This window comes from Mus pahari, chromosome 3 (genome assembly GCF_900095145.1).
Source record: "Mus pahari chromosome 3, PAHARI_EIJ_v1.1, whole genome shotgun sequence".
NCBI classification, from domain to species: domain Eukaryota; kingdom Metazoa; phylum Chordata; class Mammalia; order Rodentia; family Muridae; genus Mus; species Mus pahari.
Window position 1 is genome coordinate 30840993 of NC_034592.1, and position 14546 is coordinate 30855538.

Genomic DNA, 14546 nt, shown 5'->3' on the forward strand with positions numbered 1-14546 from the left:
GAGAGAGAGAGAGAGAGAGAGAGAGAGAGAGAGAGAGAGAGAGAGAGAGAAATAGCACACAAGTAAGCACGTATAGCTGTATAAATATATGCTAATTTCTGTATTTCTGGAAAATATTCACTTAAAATTACAGGCAGAAAAACCAATATCAACTTAATAATCTCTTGTAGGGTCGGCCCAGTATGTACTGCCAATGTTAAGTTCTAAAAATAAGTGGAATTCTAACTTTTAAGGGTGCCATAAATTGGGGATCATTCTGTCACCAAAAATGAATCCAAAAATATCTTCAGTATATGAGTCATCACAGAAAATTTTAATACGTAGATTTTGGCCTCCAGTACCAGGAAAGACTCAGTGCCCTGACTAGCCCTGGGTGGGGAACTGAGCATGTCAGGGGGCCACTGGAAGGCTCACGGCTCTGGAGTGTGTGTCTAATGCTCATGTCTTTCAAGGAAAGTCTTGAGGAGCCGTGTGAGAGTCTCACAGACTCTGCCTTCCTGCTCCTGCTCTGAGGGGGCGGGCGGAGTGCATAGACCTCCAGGAGCCCTCTCCTGGGTGGTACTAAATCCATCCCGAAATGGTTGATTAGCCTCTGCGTCTAAGGTCACCGATGATAGAAAGCTGTTGATGGCTAAAATAATTCCCCGAGTTTGGTTTGGATTTTACTTTTTCTTTCTTTCTTTTTTTTCCCCTATTCCCTCTTTTCAGTTTGCAAGGCTTTTAATAAGGGACTTCACTCCCTGATGTGTTCAGATTCAGTTCATTGTTGCCATCTGTTTAATTATCCTCTCAGGTTTGGGTTGGGAAGCATGAAAGTATTTTCCTCCAGCCTTTGAATCCCTATGTTCCTAAAGAGATGTGGGTAAAGTACGTGTCAGTTTTCAAAGAGCATATTAAAAACTGATAAGCAGAACCATCTCCGGCAGCAGCACGGAAGGCCAAGGCATTATTTTGTACATTAATGCTTGTTGCAACTAATTAGCAAATGTACAGCCTTGTGGCTCTGTGGCAGACGTGATGCTGTCTCAGTTACAGGCAGTCTCCTCTGGTGCTTCTTCCAGGTGACGGGTTTTTTGTGGGTCCTATTTACTTCCAATGCACTGACAGGAAGTTTATCAGGAGAAGCAATGGGGATTTGGGTTGGAACGAAACATGTGTTTGTCATATGTCACACAGGGTTACTAGTGTGCTAATGCTAAGAAGAGGCAAGTCCATGAAAACAGGAACAGGCTCTTTGGGAAAAGAGGAAAACTGGGAGGGAACTCAGAATCTCATTATTCTCTCCTTTCCCCCACTCGCCCACTCCTCCTTGTCTTCCATCTTTCTCAGTACGAATACCTCATAGCGGCATTGAGCCCTTTTCTGGTTTTCAGAGACTCAGCACCATGATTTTGCTCTGGTGGTCACGATGCCCATATTCAGTCTGATGCATTCTTTATGCAAAAAGACACGAGAAACAAGGCAGTGGCTGACACGGGCTGCTTATCAATAAAGTTGTATCAAAATTAAGGTGTGGACTGGCACTAGGGTAAAATAACACACACTGACACAAATAAGTGTTTCAGTATCCAGAGGTCACCCAGAAACTCCAACAAGAGTTAAGTTCCAGTGCATCTGCACCCCAAACCAAATAAGTCAAATCACTGTAAATTAGAAGTTACTTCCCCTCCTCCCTGAGATTCCAAGATGCTCTTTTTATACTGTGTTTGATGATGTTCAGAAATGGCAGTCGTGCTTTTTTTTTTCCTGGCTTCCCAGAGTGTCAGAACCAGGGGTAGTTAGTGTGCCACTAACCACACTGCTGTGTCTTAGCCTTATGCTTGTACAGAGTCTCTGGTGAGAGCAGTGATGGTTGCACTTCCCTCTGTCACCTTTGGTCACCTGACCTGCTTTCCTTCCCACAGGGTAAAAGGAACCTACTGTCTTGTATATGCAATGAGAAGGGACATGTGTCTCCTTGCATTGGATAGTCCTGGATCATATCACGTAGCACCAAGTGACCCAATATAGAAAGACAGGAAAACAAAGTGACAGTTTTGTTTAATATAAACTAACATCAAAACAAGAGGCCAAAACCTCCAGGCCCACTGCCAGATCACACAGATTAAATGGCCAGAGTTGGTGTTGTCCTCTTAAAAATCTGTTGAAGGCACATTCTTAAATCAGCAGTCCAAGGTTAATGAAGAAATAAGCCCAGCTTGGGTCGGACAAACCGACTGTAAGTACCACAATTCTGTGAATCCACAGGAAAGCAAACCTGGAAGGGAGATATAGAGGCATGACACGCTGTGGTCTCACCCATCGATCACTGCCCAACAATGGGCAACCTTTCACGGCAGCTTCCTCTTTTGCCATGAATTATTGACAGTGTTAATGTCAATAGCACATGACCAAATAGACAGGAAAGAAATTTAAATTCCTGGTGTACTATCCTTAACTTCTGTGTTACTAAGAGAGACAGAGACACACATAGAGAGAGGAGAGACAGAGAGAGAGAGAGAGAGAGAGAGAGAGAGAGAGAGAGAGAGAGCGCTCTTAGAAATCCTTCTACACAGAGTAATAAATAATTCTTACAGTTCTCATCTATAACTAAAACTCACCATCTCTACATAAATAATTTCCTTTTCACTGAGTGATCACCGTGTCAACTCAACCTGTGTATTCTTTGAGTGGCCCCACATAGAAAGCAGAATAAGCCAACTGCTTTCACTCACACATTAATTTTCAACTTAAGCATTCCATAGACACAGCTTAGCCCTTACTGCTAATGTTACAAACTATGTGGGAAGCAGAGGTACAAAGCAAAGAGTGTTTCTGTCTCTTGCAGGTTACTTACCATTGGGATGAAGGAGCCCCCTAATCCTGGGGTACCAGGGCTCAACTTATGCATTCACACCGTCCCTCACAGCAGCACCTCCTCAACACTTTGTGCTGCTATTGGGGTCATGTATGCGCCATGATTGTAAATATCCAGGGAACTGAGAAATATCACTTATTTTAACTTCTAGAAGGTCTTCTTGTGATTGTAAATACTGCACAGAATATTTTTCTTTTAAAAACGTATTTATAATTGTGGGATCTCACCTGATTTTAAGCTCTCTCTGCATAGTTCGACACCTCCCCTGTGTGCCCCTTGCTAGACACGTACAAGTTAATGCAGGACGATTTTTTACAACAGATGAAACTGATGTTGTTCTTATCTGGTTAAGTGTGTAGGTCCTTTTCCATTCACTGCTGATCTTAACCCTTCCTTTGTGTATTAAGTTAACGATAAGCTTAATTGATGTTAAAATAATAATTTGTGACTAAAAATAATATATTAATGCATTTGTTTATCTGATCTTTGTCATTGATTTCAGTAAACTGAATGAAGACCTGATTTAGGCGCTTACAGAAGAATCAGAGCTGTCACATTATTGCCTTCTAAAATTGTTACTTTGCTCTTGGCTTTGAGATTTGGTTGAGCGTTATCCTTCGGGTCCTCGTGATTTATGGAGCTGTGTGGGATTGATTGCAGCTTGTACTCAATCTAATTTATAAGCATAACAAAGCAGCCCCTACCATTAGGGTTCGCTTGTCTATATAAAATGAACAAACCATCCTGGCCCTTAAAATGTGCCACCAATCTTGTGCTTACACTAGATCCAACGTGACATTAGCCATGAAGGAAAGCCCAGACCATGGGGTGAGTGACTGAGGGACTGTCTTGAGGCACATTCCAACCATCAGAAAGGGAGGAAATAGAATATTTAGATATGCAATTTATTTAAACTGCTTGACATGCTAGAGCCAAGATACAGTGTCACTAGGGTATTAATTATCTAGTCACTTAACCCAACTGCCTGAGGAGGGGTGCTTTTTTGGCTCTTTTTGATCACCTGATCATACACAAAATAGCATTATTGAGGCCTTATAAGTTTTTGTTTCTACCATAGGCATAGGCAAAAAGCTGCATAGCTATGAAAATGGGTGAAAACATTCTAGGTGTGTGGCATTCTTTCCCACCTTTTACCTGTAAAGTTGAGCTCTCTGTCACTCATGCTGCCTTCTCTAACTCCAAGTCCCGGACCTGTTTACTGGGGGCCAGCCTTGGATGACCCATACTTCCCAAATATCACCATTCTATACCCGTAGTCTGAAAACTGCTTTCTTCGAACAAGTATAGATTTGCTTAGCGTTGTTCTCGCCACAACCCTACCTGACTCTCTGTCTACCATGCTCCTTTCTTTTTGTGAAGCTGATAGATTACAAACGAGTGATAGAAACTGGGGGAGTAGGGACAGGATAGGATAGGGAAACCAGGGATGCCAAGGGGAAACCAGGAAAGGGGATAACATTTGAAATGTAAATAAGTAAAATACCCAATAAAAAATTAAAAAAACAAAACAAAACAAACAAGCGATCACACCACTGACCCAGTTGAGACCCCACGTATGTATACTCAGTTGAAGTGGGCTTGGTTGTTGTTGTTGTTTGTTTGTTTGTTCGTTTAAGCATATTTGAATGTGAAATGCTAGTTGGAGGTGCAGCACTCTTTTGATGGTTGTGTGACCTACTCGGCCCTGGTCATTGCCTTGAGGACCTTCAGCCATTCCATTGCCAGCTTTTCCCCACGTGAGGACAACGTGCAGACCTTCAGAGCATGCCAATTGTCTTTCCACATGGGAACTCAGACGCTGACAGTTGCTACTCATAAATTTGGAAATGTAGTCTCTACCACATTTCAGTGACAGTATAAAAACAATCTTCCTTTATAGCTAAGGATGAATTTTCTTACTCAGATTTTCCCCTTTGGGTTTAATTTCAATTTTAGACTCTTACATTACTGTAAATTAACAAACATCTTGCCGCCTTTTAGACAACACTAAAAAAGTAACTGTGTTTTCTAAGGAAAGGGTGTTGTCTTGTCACCAAGCTATAAATACTCTCTTTACTCTAGGTTATCTATGGTTTAAATTTCACTTGTTTTGTAAAAAATTATTCTGAAAGCCTGATTAGAAGCTGCTTTAGATGCCAGACAACATGTGGTGACTTAGAACTCTTATCAGAACAAGCACACCAGGCCGTCAGAAGCCAGCAATGAGGCGCTACGCACAGTATTTTATACAAAATTAAGCCAGCTTAGTTTCGAGTACGTATCTAATCCCTTACCATTTATCGTACATCTTGACTAATTAACCTTAACTTAAAGTTTTCTAAACTTTGCCTGAATTTTTATCTCCCTTCCAAGAGCTCATGACAGCCCATGAGAAGTGGAAACACACAGGAACATGAACTCTGCAAATACGGTCTCAACTTAGCTCCTCAGCCCTCAAACTTCTTTTCCAGCAGCCTGTGTTTTATCCAATAAAAGCCTGCAGGGAAACGGAACAGTAGTGTCACAGGAGGGAAAAGGAAAAAAATCCCTATTCGGTAGCACAGATCGGAGGCCTCGCAGGACATCTGGGCTTACAGTTGGGATTCTGCTCGGCAGCTTCATTTCTCTCGTTTTCCTTCTGTCTTTTTAACTGCACTGACATTTTAACACTGGGACTGCCCTATGGAAACCTGTATAAGCATTCATATTTCTTCTGGCATAAGCTGACTCCCCGAAGAACAGTCAGGAACCTACCGAAGCTAAGTAGCCGTTGTCTCATCAAATTAGCCAATGCCCCTCAAGCTCATAACAGGATTCCCCATGATGATGGTTCCTAGTGGGCATTCGAGCCAGCAATTCTGATTTTAATGTCTCCAGTCCAGCTTTGACTTATTCACTGAGGACATCTGAAACTGTACCATGAGTCAAATCGAGACATACAGACCCCTTCCTTAGCATTCCTCCAGGTTCTTGCTTTTATATAGTTTTCTATAGGAATGAGCCTTTGAAAGAAGAAGGTATAATAAATACAATCTCAGGAACTTTAATCATTTGCCGATACCTGGAGACAGTAATTATTGTGCCCATGGCAGTAAATCACCAATGAAAATACAAAGATTTAGTTGGGGAAGAAGTGGCCAGTCTTGGTTCTCTCATAGTTGTCAGTGGCCAGTGGCCCTTTCAGTCTAGCGCAAAGTACATGTTCAAAGTTCCGATCAGTCACGTTTCAGTTGGTGAGGACTAAGATATTCTAGGGATTGTAAGGCTGGATGTGATTCAGGCCCTCACAATGTGATTTTCCACTCCAGTAGTAAATATGATTTATTCTGTGATTAGGAGTCTGGGGTAGCGCCGGGAAGACTTGGAGACAAATCCTGCCATTGCTCCTTACTGATCATGTGAGTTTGAACTCATGACAGGGTCTTCTAAGGATCTCAGTAAGGCAAATGTAAAAATATCTATCATCTACAGAAGAGTAAAGATGGAATAACATGGTGTGTGTATAAAAAGCCTGATATGGGTGCATGCATAGTATCTTAACCTTTTATTTTTTATTTTTTATTTTTGGACTTTTTTTATTAGATATTTACATTTCAAATGCTATCCCGAAAGTTCCCTATACCCTCCCCCTGCCCCTGCTCCCCTACCCACCCACTCCCACTTCTTGGCCCTGGCCTTCCCCTGTGCTGGGTCATATAAAGTTTGCAAGACCAAGGGGCCTCTCTTCCCAATGATGGCTGATTAGGCCATCTTCTTCATATGCAGCTAGAGACACAAGCTCAGGTGGTACTACCCCATCTGGGGACCCATCCCATCATCAGCCACCAAACCCAGATACTATTGCACATGCCAGCAAGATTCTGCTGAAGGGACCCTGATAAAGCGGCCTCTTGTGAGGCTATGCCAGTGCCTGGCAAACACAGAAGTGGATGCTCAGAGTCAGCTATTGGATGGAACACAGGGCCCCCAATGGAGGAGCTAGAGAAAGTACCCAAGGAGCTGAAGGGAGCTGCAACCCTGTAGGTGGAACAACAATATGAATTAACCTTTTATTAAATCACCATTATGATGAAGCTATCCACCTGCTGTGTCTTCTGAAGTCGCTTTATGAGCAACCCTGCCATTTTATCATGACCTTTAGGAATGAGCCTGGTTTATCTTTTCTATAAAATGGCTTTCCTTTCATTTGTTACATTGAAACTGGATTCTTCTCTCTCATATAATACATTCTGACCACAGTTTCCCGTCCCTCCACCCACCTACCCTCTCTTCCAGATCCAATTCCTCCTCTATTTCCTTCAGAAGAGGGCATGTCTTTAAGTTACCAAAACCAAACAAGACAAAATGAGCAAACATATTGAGAATGTCTGTTTATGTTCTGGTCTATCCTGACTCAAACCGCCGTCAGTGTTTATCCAGCTTCTTCTTGATGTTAGCTTGCATGCTTACTCAGGACTGAAATATGTTGTTATTTTAATAATGCCTGTTGGTTTCTGTCTTTTACTGTGGCTCACGGTTAGTTCTTGTATTACAATAATATAAATGTGTAACTATTGAAAGCATCCATTATGCGCTTGGAACTGGGCTGTTATAACAAAGGAGGTCCTTAACCCCTCAGGGAAGCAGTTGACTATGGGGGTGAGAGGCAACTCGAAGAGTGTCTAACACCAAAGCTGGAACTCTGTGCAGAGTACTTCTTGGGTCAACCCTGGAAAAAACGAATGAGGATCAGGAGTGTCACTGAGCTTATACTTACTGAAATTTACTTTAAGACCCAATCAAAACTTGACTTCCTATGTTCACTTTTATGTCAGACTTCCTTTTGTCTGAACTCTGATAACATTCACCTTTTTAATGATATACTTACGTATTATTCATAGCTTCAATGTTCTTTCTGTCTTGAAAGTAGTCTAACTTTCTTACTGTTGCTTTGGATTTTATATTTTTATACTATAAAGCACGCACTCAATTGAAAGTGACAGCACCAGATCCTGTGGATATGTTACGGCTGTTAGATGGATGTTCTTATGGGACTCCTACCAATGGGGGCCGTTCTTATGGGACTCCTACCAATGGGAGCCGTTGCCTCTCTGACTCTTTTGCCTGTTCTTGGGATCCTTTCCCTCCTGTTGGATTGCCTGTCCATCCCTGATATGAGGGCTTTTACTTTGTCTTATCATATCCTGTTTTGTTGTGTTTGGTTGTGATTTTAAAGATCTGCTCTTTTCTGAAAGAAATGGAAGAGGGAATTGATCTGGAGGGGAGAGGAGGTGGGGGAAGACTGGGAAAGGGGCGAGCTGTGGTCAGAACGTATTGTATGAGACAGAAGAATCCAGTTGCAATTTAAAAAAAGAAAGGAGCCCTCTTATAGTAAAGATAAACCAGGCTCATTCCTGTTTTTGATGAAGTGTTTTTCTTAAGGAGTAGGCTATGCTCTACCCGACACCTTAACTACAAATGGTTCTGTACTACCAAGAAGTGGCAACCACATCATGCCTTTGTTATGCCCATTTTTGTAGCTTTTGTGTCTCAAGGCTGTTATGACCAATTTGTCATGTTTATGTTCTGCTTCTATAACCCCACCTATTTGCCTGCCAAAACCTTCATTTGACAACTCCATACTCCTGAGTTGTAAAAAGCTGCATCTTTCCCATGTCCAGTGTTGAGTTTTTGAACCCCATCCTATGGATGACCCGTGTACACGAATAAAACTTGCTTTCATTAATTTGGCCTTGATTCGGGTCAGTGGTCTTTCTCCTTGCATCTGTGGGATGAATACACAGAAAAAGCAAAGAAACTAATCTCATTTCCGCTTCACCCAACGAATAGTGAAAACACTTGTGTGGAAACTGAGACAAATATGAGCAGTCTTCCTCTTCCACAGCCTGTTCAGAGTAAAGTGACCCAAACTGGCAAAAGTCCCTCTGCTGCACAGGGATCACATCATGAAAGAGTCAGAACTCTGTTGTTCTTTAACCTTGCACAGTTGTCCATTAAGAGACAGGAGCACTCAAGACACAGCTCAGTGGGAATCATAAGGTACGGGCAACAGAGTAAGGCAGCGAGAGTCCAGCGGTGATTGTGACTCTCCTGTCAGGAACTGAGCTAGACTTATAAGAAGCACCAGAAAGGAAGACAAAGTTACAGTTTTCTAACCAGTCCTAATCAGTCTGACACAGTAGAGAGCTCAGGCAGGGAGCAATGAGGATGGTCCTGATTGAGTCTTGCAAAACCCTAGGAGCCGTTATTGTTACTGTTGTCAAACTGCTTCAAGGTGTACCTGGTGCCAGGCAATTCATGTACCCGTCTAGATACTAAACTATCTAGATATAGTTACATGACCTTTTATAACCACTGAACTTTGCATTTAGTTCTATGTATTGGAAAACTAAATGTAGAGGATTAAATAAGGAACATGTTTGTGTGTACATGAATTGTTCCATGTGTGTATGTGTGTGTATGTGTGTATGTATGTATGTGTTAGTAATACAGAGGCAGACTTTTCTTAATCAATTTAGTGTTAGAATAAAAATTTTCTAAATTAATGATCAAGGAGTGGAGGGCCTGTTGTAATTGGTGCCACCCCTGGGCTGGTAGTCTTGAGTTCTATAAGAAAATGCCTTACAGCTGGATCTCATGGAGGCATTTCTTCAACTGAAGCTCCTTTCTCTGTGATAACTCCAGCTTGTGTCAAGTTGACACACAAAACCAGCCAGTACAATGACAAAGAAAGAAATGGATTTGCTATCAGTCGAAATAGTGAGGGAGGGCTTTTAAATGTGACAATGGCAAAGAAAAAAAAGACAGATACTTGTGCTCGTCACCGAGCTGGCAAGAATAGAGCCTGATAGGGGCCTCCAACTAAGATGGCTAGGGCTTATGAGCTTTCAGGAATATAGCACTGTGATAGTTACAAGGCGACAATCAAGCGTGTGAGATTGGAGCTCCGGGTGCTGATGTATAGGGTATGCTTAGATGTCAGCTACCACCATTCAGCAACTGGTGCCGCAGTAACAGCCAAAATTCTCCTTAAGACATAACGTAGCTCCAGAGAGGTGACTATTCATGAACATATAGCAGTGTCTGTCTATATGCATGTGCGTGCTTTGATATGCATGTACAATATATATCATTATATTATATAATATATGTTATATAATGATATAATGTCATAATAACACTAGAGATACCTAATACTTTAAATCTTATTTTTCCTCTCTTGTTACAGGAAAACTCAAAACTTCTAACTTTTCCATAGAAAGTACCAATTCTTGTTCAAGAGACACTGTTTCTCATTGCAATATCAGCAGGAAGAGAATATGTCCAAACTGACTGGAAAAAAAAAAGACACCTGGATACAATATGCGAATGAATGTTCAAAGATAGAATCAAAGAGCATAAGTCAAAGTTGAGGTAACACAAGCTACCCACAGATGCCAGAGATAAGGCACAATGCAATATCCACTCATCTTGTCTGAAGAAAGCTGAATGGATATTTTCAAACCATTTTTTTCACTCTCAGTTGGGTCCACAATAAAATGATAAATTCTGTTAACCAGAAAAGGTTAGTAGCATATTGTGTCCTTGGTAGATGGATAATAGACTCTAGATGAAGTTGTTTATGACTTCTGTATGGGAGTTGTTATACCTCAGGAGCAAAGCACACAAAAACATCAACTGTATATTTGATTTAATCCACTTAAAGCAAAGAAAATCCCACAAGGAACATTATAGGATAATGGAATATGTAAAATTAGTTGCTTTCCAAAAGGTCTTTCCCAGTTCTATTCTCCAGGGCTGAATTCCCTACTCATTTGGCCCTCAGATACGCAGCCTCTTATTGGAAGATGAGATTACGGTACTGTACCAGTGCCCACTCTCAATCAACCTGCATTTGTCAAACAATTCCCTCGTATCTGCACAGCCCCTGTGTAGTCACTGTTTGCAATTCTCCTTTGTTTGTACTTTCCATTTGTACCTGGTGGACTCTATATTATATTAATTCATAAAACTGGCTCTGCCAGGCTCCCCACAGTTACAATTATTAAGGCCATAACTGAACCAGTTTCTCTCATCTTGATCTTCAACCAGAAGTTCTTGTCCCGGAGCTTTTGCTTCACATTAAAATGCTAATGATCACCTCCACCAAATTAGCAGCTTAATAATAATACAAAAAAAAAAAAGAAGAAGAAAAGAAAAGAAAAGAAAAAAGAAAAGCTGAATGAAAAGACTTTGATCACTACCTTTGAGAGTTCAGGATTCTAACATCTCTCCTCTACATCATTAGCAAACAATGACCTTTAATTAAAAATAAAAGATATACATAAAATAGCTTAAGAAATGTTTTCTTTTAAGCGTGATGTGTTCTCACATTTTTGTTTGTCTTTATAAAGATCCTCTCAACCTCTTGTGTTTGTTTTCCAGATCATACAAAGAGACCCTACTTACCCATAGATTATTTTTAACACTGTTTTTTTTTTTTTAAATGTACTGCCTTTCCATAAGAACTCAAAGTTAACTATAAAGTTAGTTATAAAACTACTTGAATCGTAGAAAATTTGTGGTGCTTTGAAATTTTCATCTGACGTACTTGTTAAAAGAACTGACACAGTTAAATCCTTGTCGCCTGTCCCTACGCCCACGGGGACAATGCAGCTACTTGATGGTTCTTTCATTTTCCCATCTCCTCCTGGAAAAAAAAAATAGAATAATGACTTTATAATGAAGTCCTTATACAAACACAGTGTGTCCTGAAACAATATTAACAGTATTTTGTAATTGATCAAGTGGGAAAGGATCACTCTAGGTATCGGTGAGCTGTATTAATGCTATCAGTTTCCCTGATCACAAGTCATACATAGCACAGTAGACTTTACATACCCAGATTTTAAACCCGTTTCCTATTTTACGTTATGAATTTTCCCTAGGAGCCCACGGATATAAAATTTGAAAGTGGACTCTGTAGTGGTGGACTGTGCATCCACACATAGAAAGCCACAGAGGGCTAAGAAACTATGAAGCCTGAGTTTTTATGTGTCATTAGCTCTTTAATGAATCCCAAGGGCCTCTGAACCAATGAACTGAGAGTCTAGGGAAGCCTCCAGTCTGACCTGAGTGGAAGAAGTGAGGGAGAGCACACAGATTAGCAGTGTTCAGTCCTATTAAAATATTCACAGAAGGCTCATTTGAAAATGTATTAACCACATACTAAGTTAAGGCCCACCACAGATCAAATGCTAAGTTTGGGGACAGGAAGCAATTGGCAGAAGTTAATTGGCCAATATTCAGGGAGGAGACTGGAAGAGAGAGGTTGGGAAGGAAAATGCCCTGATAGCCTTTTAAGACCTGTGGTTGGCAGACATTCTTCTGATAATGATCTGTGTCCATTGGTGTTTCTTCCCTTAGGAGGCAAACACATGAAGAAATGGTAGCTCTGATGACTCCTGGAAATGGAGCCGGCGTCTGCATGGCAGAGTGGAAGGGAGGGCAGGGTACCAGATGCTTTCATTCTCAACCACACTCAGGATAAATGATGCTCTTGAATCCTCAGGAGCCACTATACTATTATTCTTAAGGCTTCTTCCTTGAATTAGGAATTAGTGTAGTATTTCCAGGGAGGAATTTCTAATGACTGCACACTGCTAATTTCCTCAAGGCCTTATTGTGATGATGACCTTGAAAATTCTACTTTGTTGCCAGATGTTTGTTTAATGGAAAGAAAGTACCAAATCCAACTCATAGGGCATAAAACATAGCTATCAACTTGAGTAAAGTAATGTAGAAATAAGGGAACTGTTAACAATGCAGGACATGCACTAGCTGAAAGAAATAGAAATCTAATGATATGTTATATAAACTATATATTTATCTTGGGAAATTTCTAAATATTAACAAATTTCAAGGAAATAATCTCTCTGTTAGGCTTGAGTAAGTTCTTTAATTTTGAAAGGTTCTTCAGTGACAACTGTTGATATGAGAGAAATCACCTCCGTATATAATTATTAATTATTATATTGATAAAAATGTTAAGTAGGCAACAATTTATGAAACTGTTTTTACTATTTATATGTATAATGTTTTCCTTCAAAATCTCCCCTGTAATGTTCAAAAAACAATTAAGGAAATTATTCAACAACAAAATAAACTTAATTTATTGACTTAGGTTATAAGCTTCACACTGTTATTCATATGCAGAAGACAAACTAATAATAAATTAATCATTATATATCTTAGTTTTCAGTTTTAGGCAGATAATTAAAATTCTTCCATGACAGCAAAAGGAAATACCATTTCTCATGGCTACTTTTGTCATTTCATATCAAATAATGAAACATCAATACAGAAACCATAGAAAATTCATATAAACTTTGTGTATATTGGACATCTTTCTTTTTATGCATATAGACTCCCATTTTGAAATATTTAAACCATAAAGGAAAAATTAACAGCTTTTATATTTAGCTATTTAGATACTGTTAATAAAGTATTATTAAATGTTTATTTAACTTACAGAGTTTTGGTTTGTATTCTTAAGTGGTACCAATCAATTTTGGACTGGAAGATTTTCTTTTTAGATGGTTTGTTCGTGAGGTTAGAAAGCAGATGTCATTGTCTCCTAAAGGATTAACTGGATTTGAGGGTTGGGGTTAGGGTTTTATTTGTTTCCGCACCAGCCTGGCTCAGCTACCTCTTAACCTAGGGACAAGTTCTAAGAGCTGGTTTTCATTGAATGGAAAATGAAAATTATATTATGTTTATATACTAGCTTTAGAAGCTTTTACAGAGTCACTTATGTGGTAATTATAGGTCTATTAAGTTTAAAGGAACATGTTCATGTGCGTTGTGGTTTGGAGTAGAAAATGAAATAAGCTACTTAATGGAATGTAGAAATACTCCCGACTCTGCCTCTTTCTTCTATCTGCCATTGTGAGATGGCATTTTTGTACTTTGCTAAGGCATTCTTTTGCCAAGGGAGATTACAGTTTAGATGGTCTTTCACACACACACACACACACACACACACACACACACACACACACACAGAGAGAGAGAGAGAGAGAGAGAGAGAGAGAGAGAGAGAGAGAGAGAGAGACAGACAGACAGACAGACAGACAGACAGAGACAGAGACAGAGACAGAGACAGAGACAGAGACAAAGACAGAGTTGAACTAAAAGAATTATAGTCAAGGCCTCTCCTTGGCTGTATTTTGTTGATGGACCAATCCTACACCAACTGCTCACTAAGTTAGTGGTTCTAAGGACTAACTTGAGCAGGACCCAGCAGAACAATTCTATTGGTTTAAAAAAGGCCATCATCACTAGTACCAAAGCTTCAGGATAGACAGCATAAAACAACCAGAGAAGTTTGGGGACAGAGAAAGGGCTTTGGACATTTTCTACGTCTTACTTTCCATTGTCTACTGTTTTGTCCACTCATCTGTTTGCAGTTCTCACTCTCTCTCTCACTATCTCACAGGCATATCAGTAGTTGTCAAGGACAAGCTAAGGAGGAGTGGATGCATTTCAGCTTCTCAGATCCATAAGGCTAACCTTATCTTCATAGTATTTGTAAGCTGTGCCTTGACCCTTTTGTGCACATGGGCATCTGGGTGTAGGGTGAGATGCCACAGAGGTTCCATGATGTACGGTCACAGTAGGTTAGGTGCAGATTTCAGCACTGAAAAGCCCT

The 14546-nt window shown here is 40.3% G+C and overlaps 1 protein-coding gene across 5 annotated transcripts in view; it reads left to right on the forward strand.

The window, feature by feature from the left end:
- Positions 1 to 14546, forward strand: part of Arhgap15 (Rho GTPase activating protein 15) — a 622856-nt gene that overhangs the window by 40418 nt on the left and 567892 nt on the right. The window lies entirely within an intron of this gene.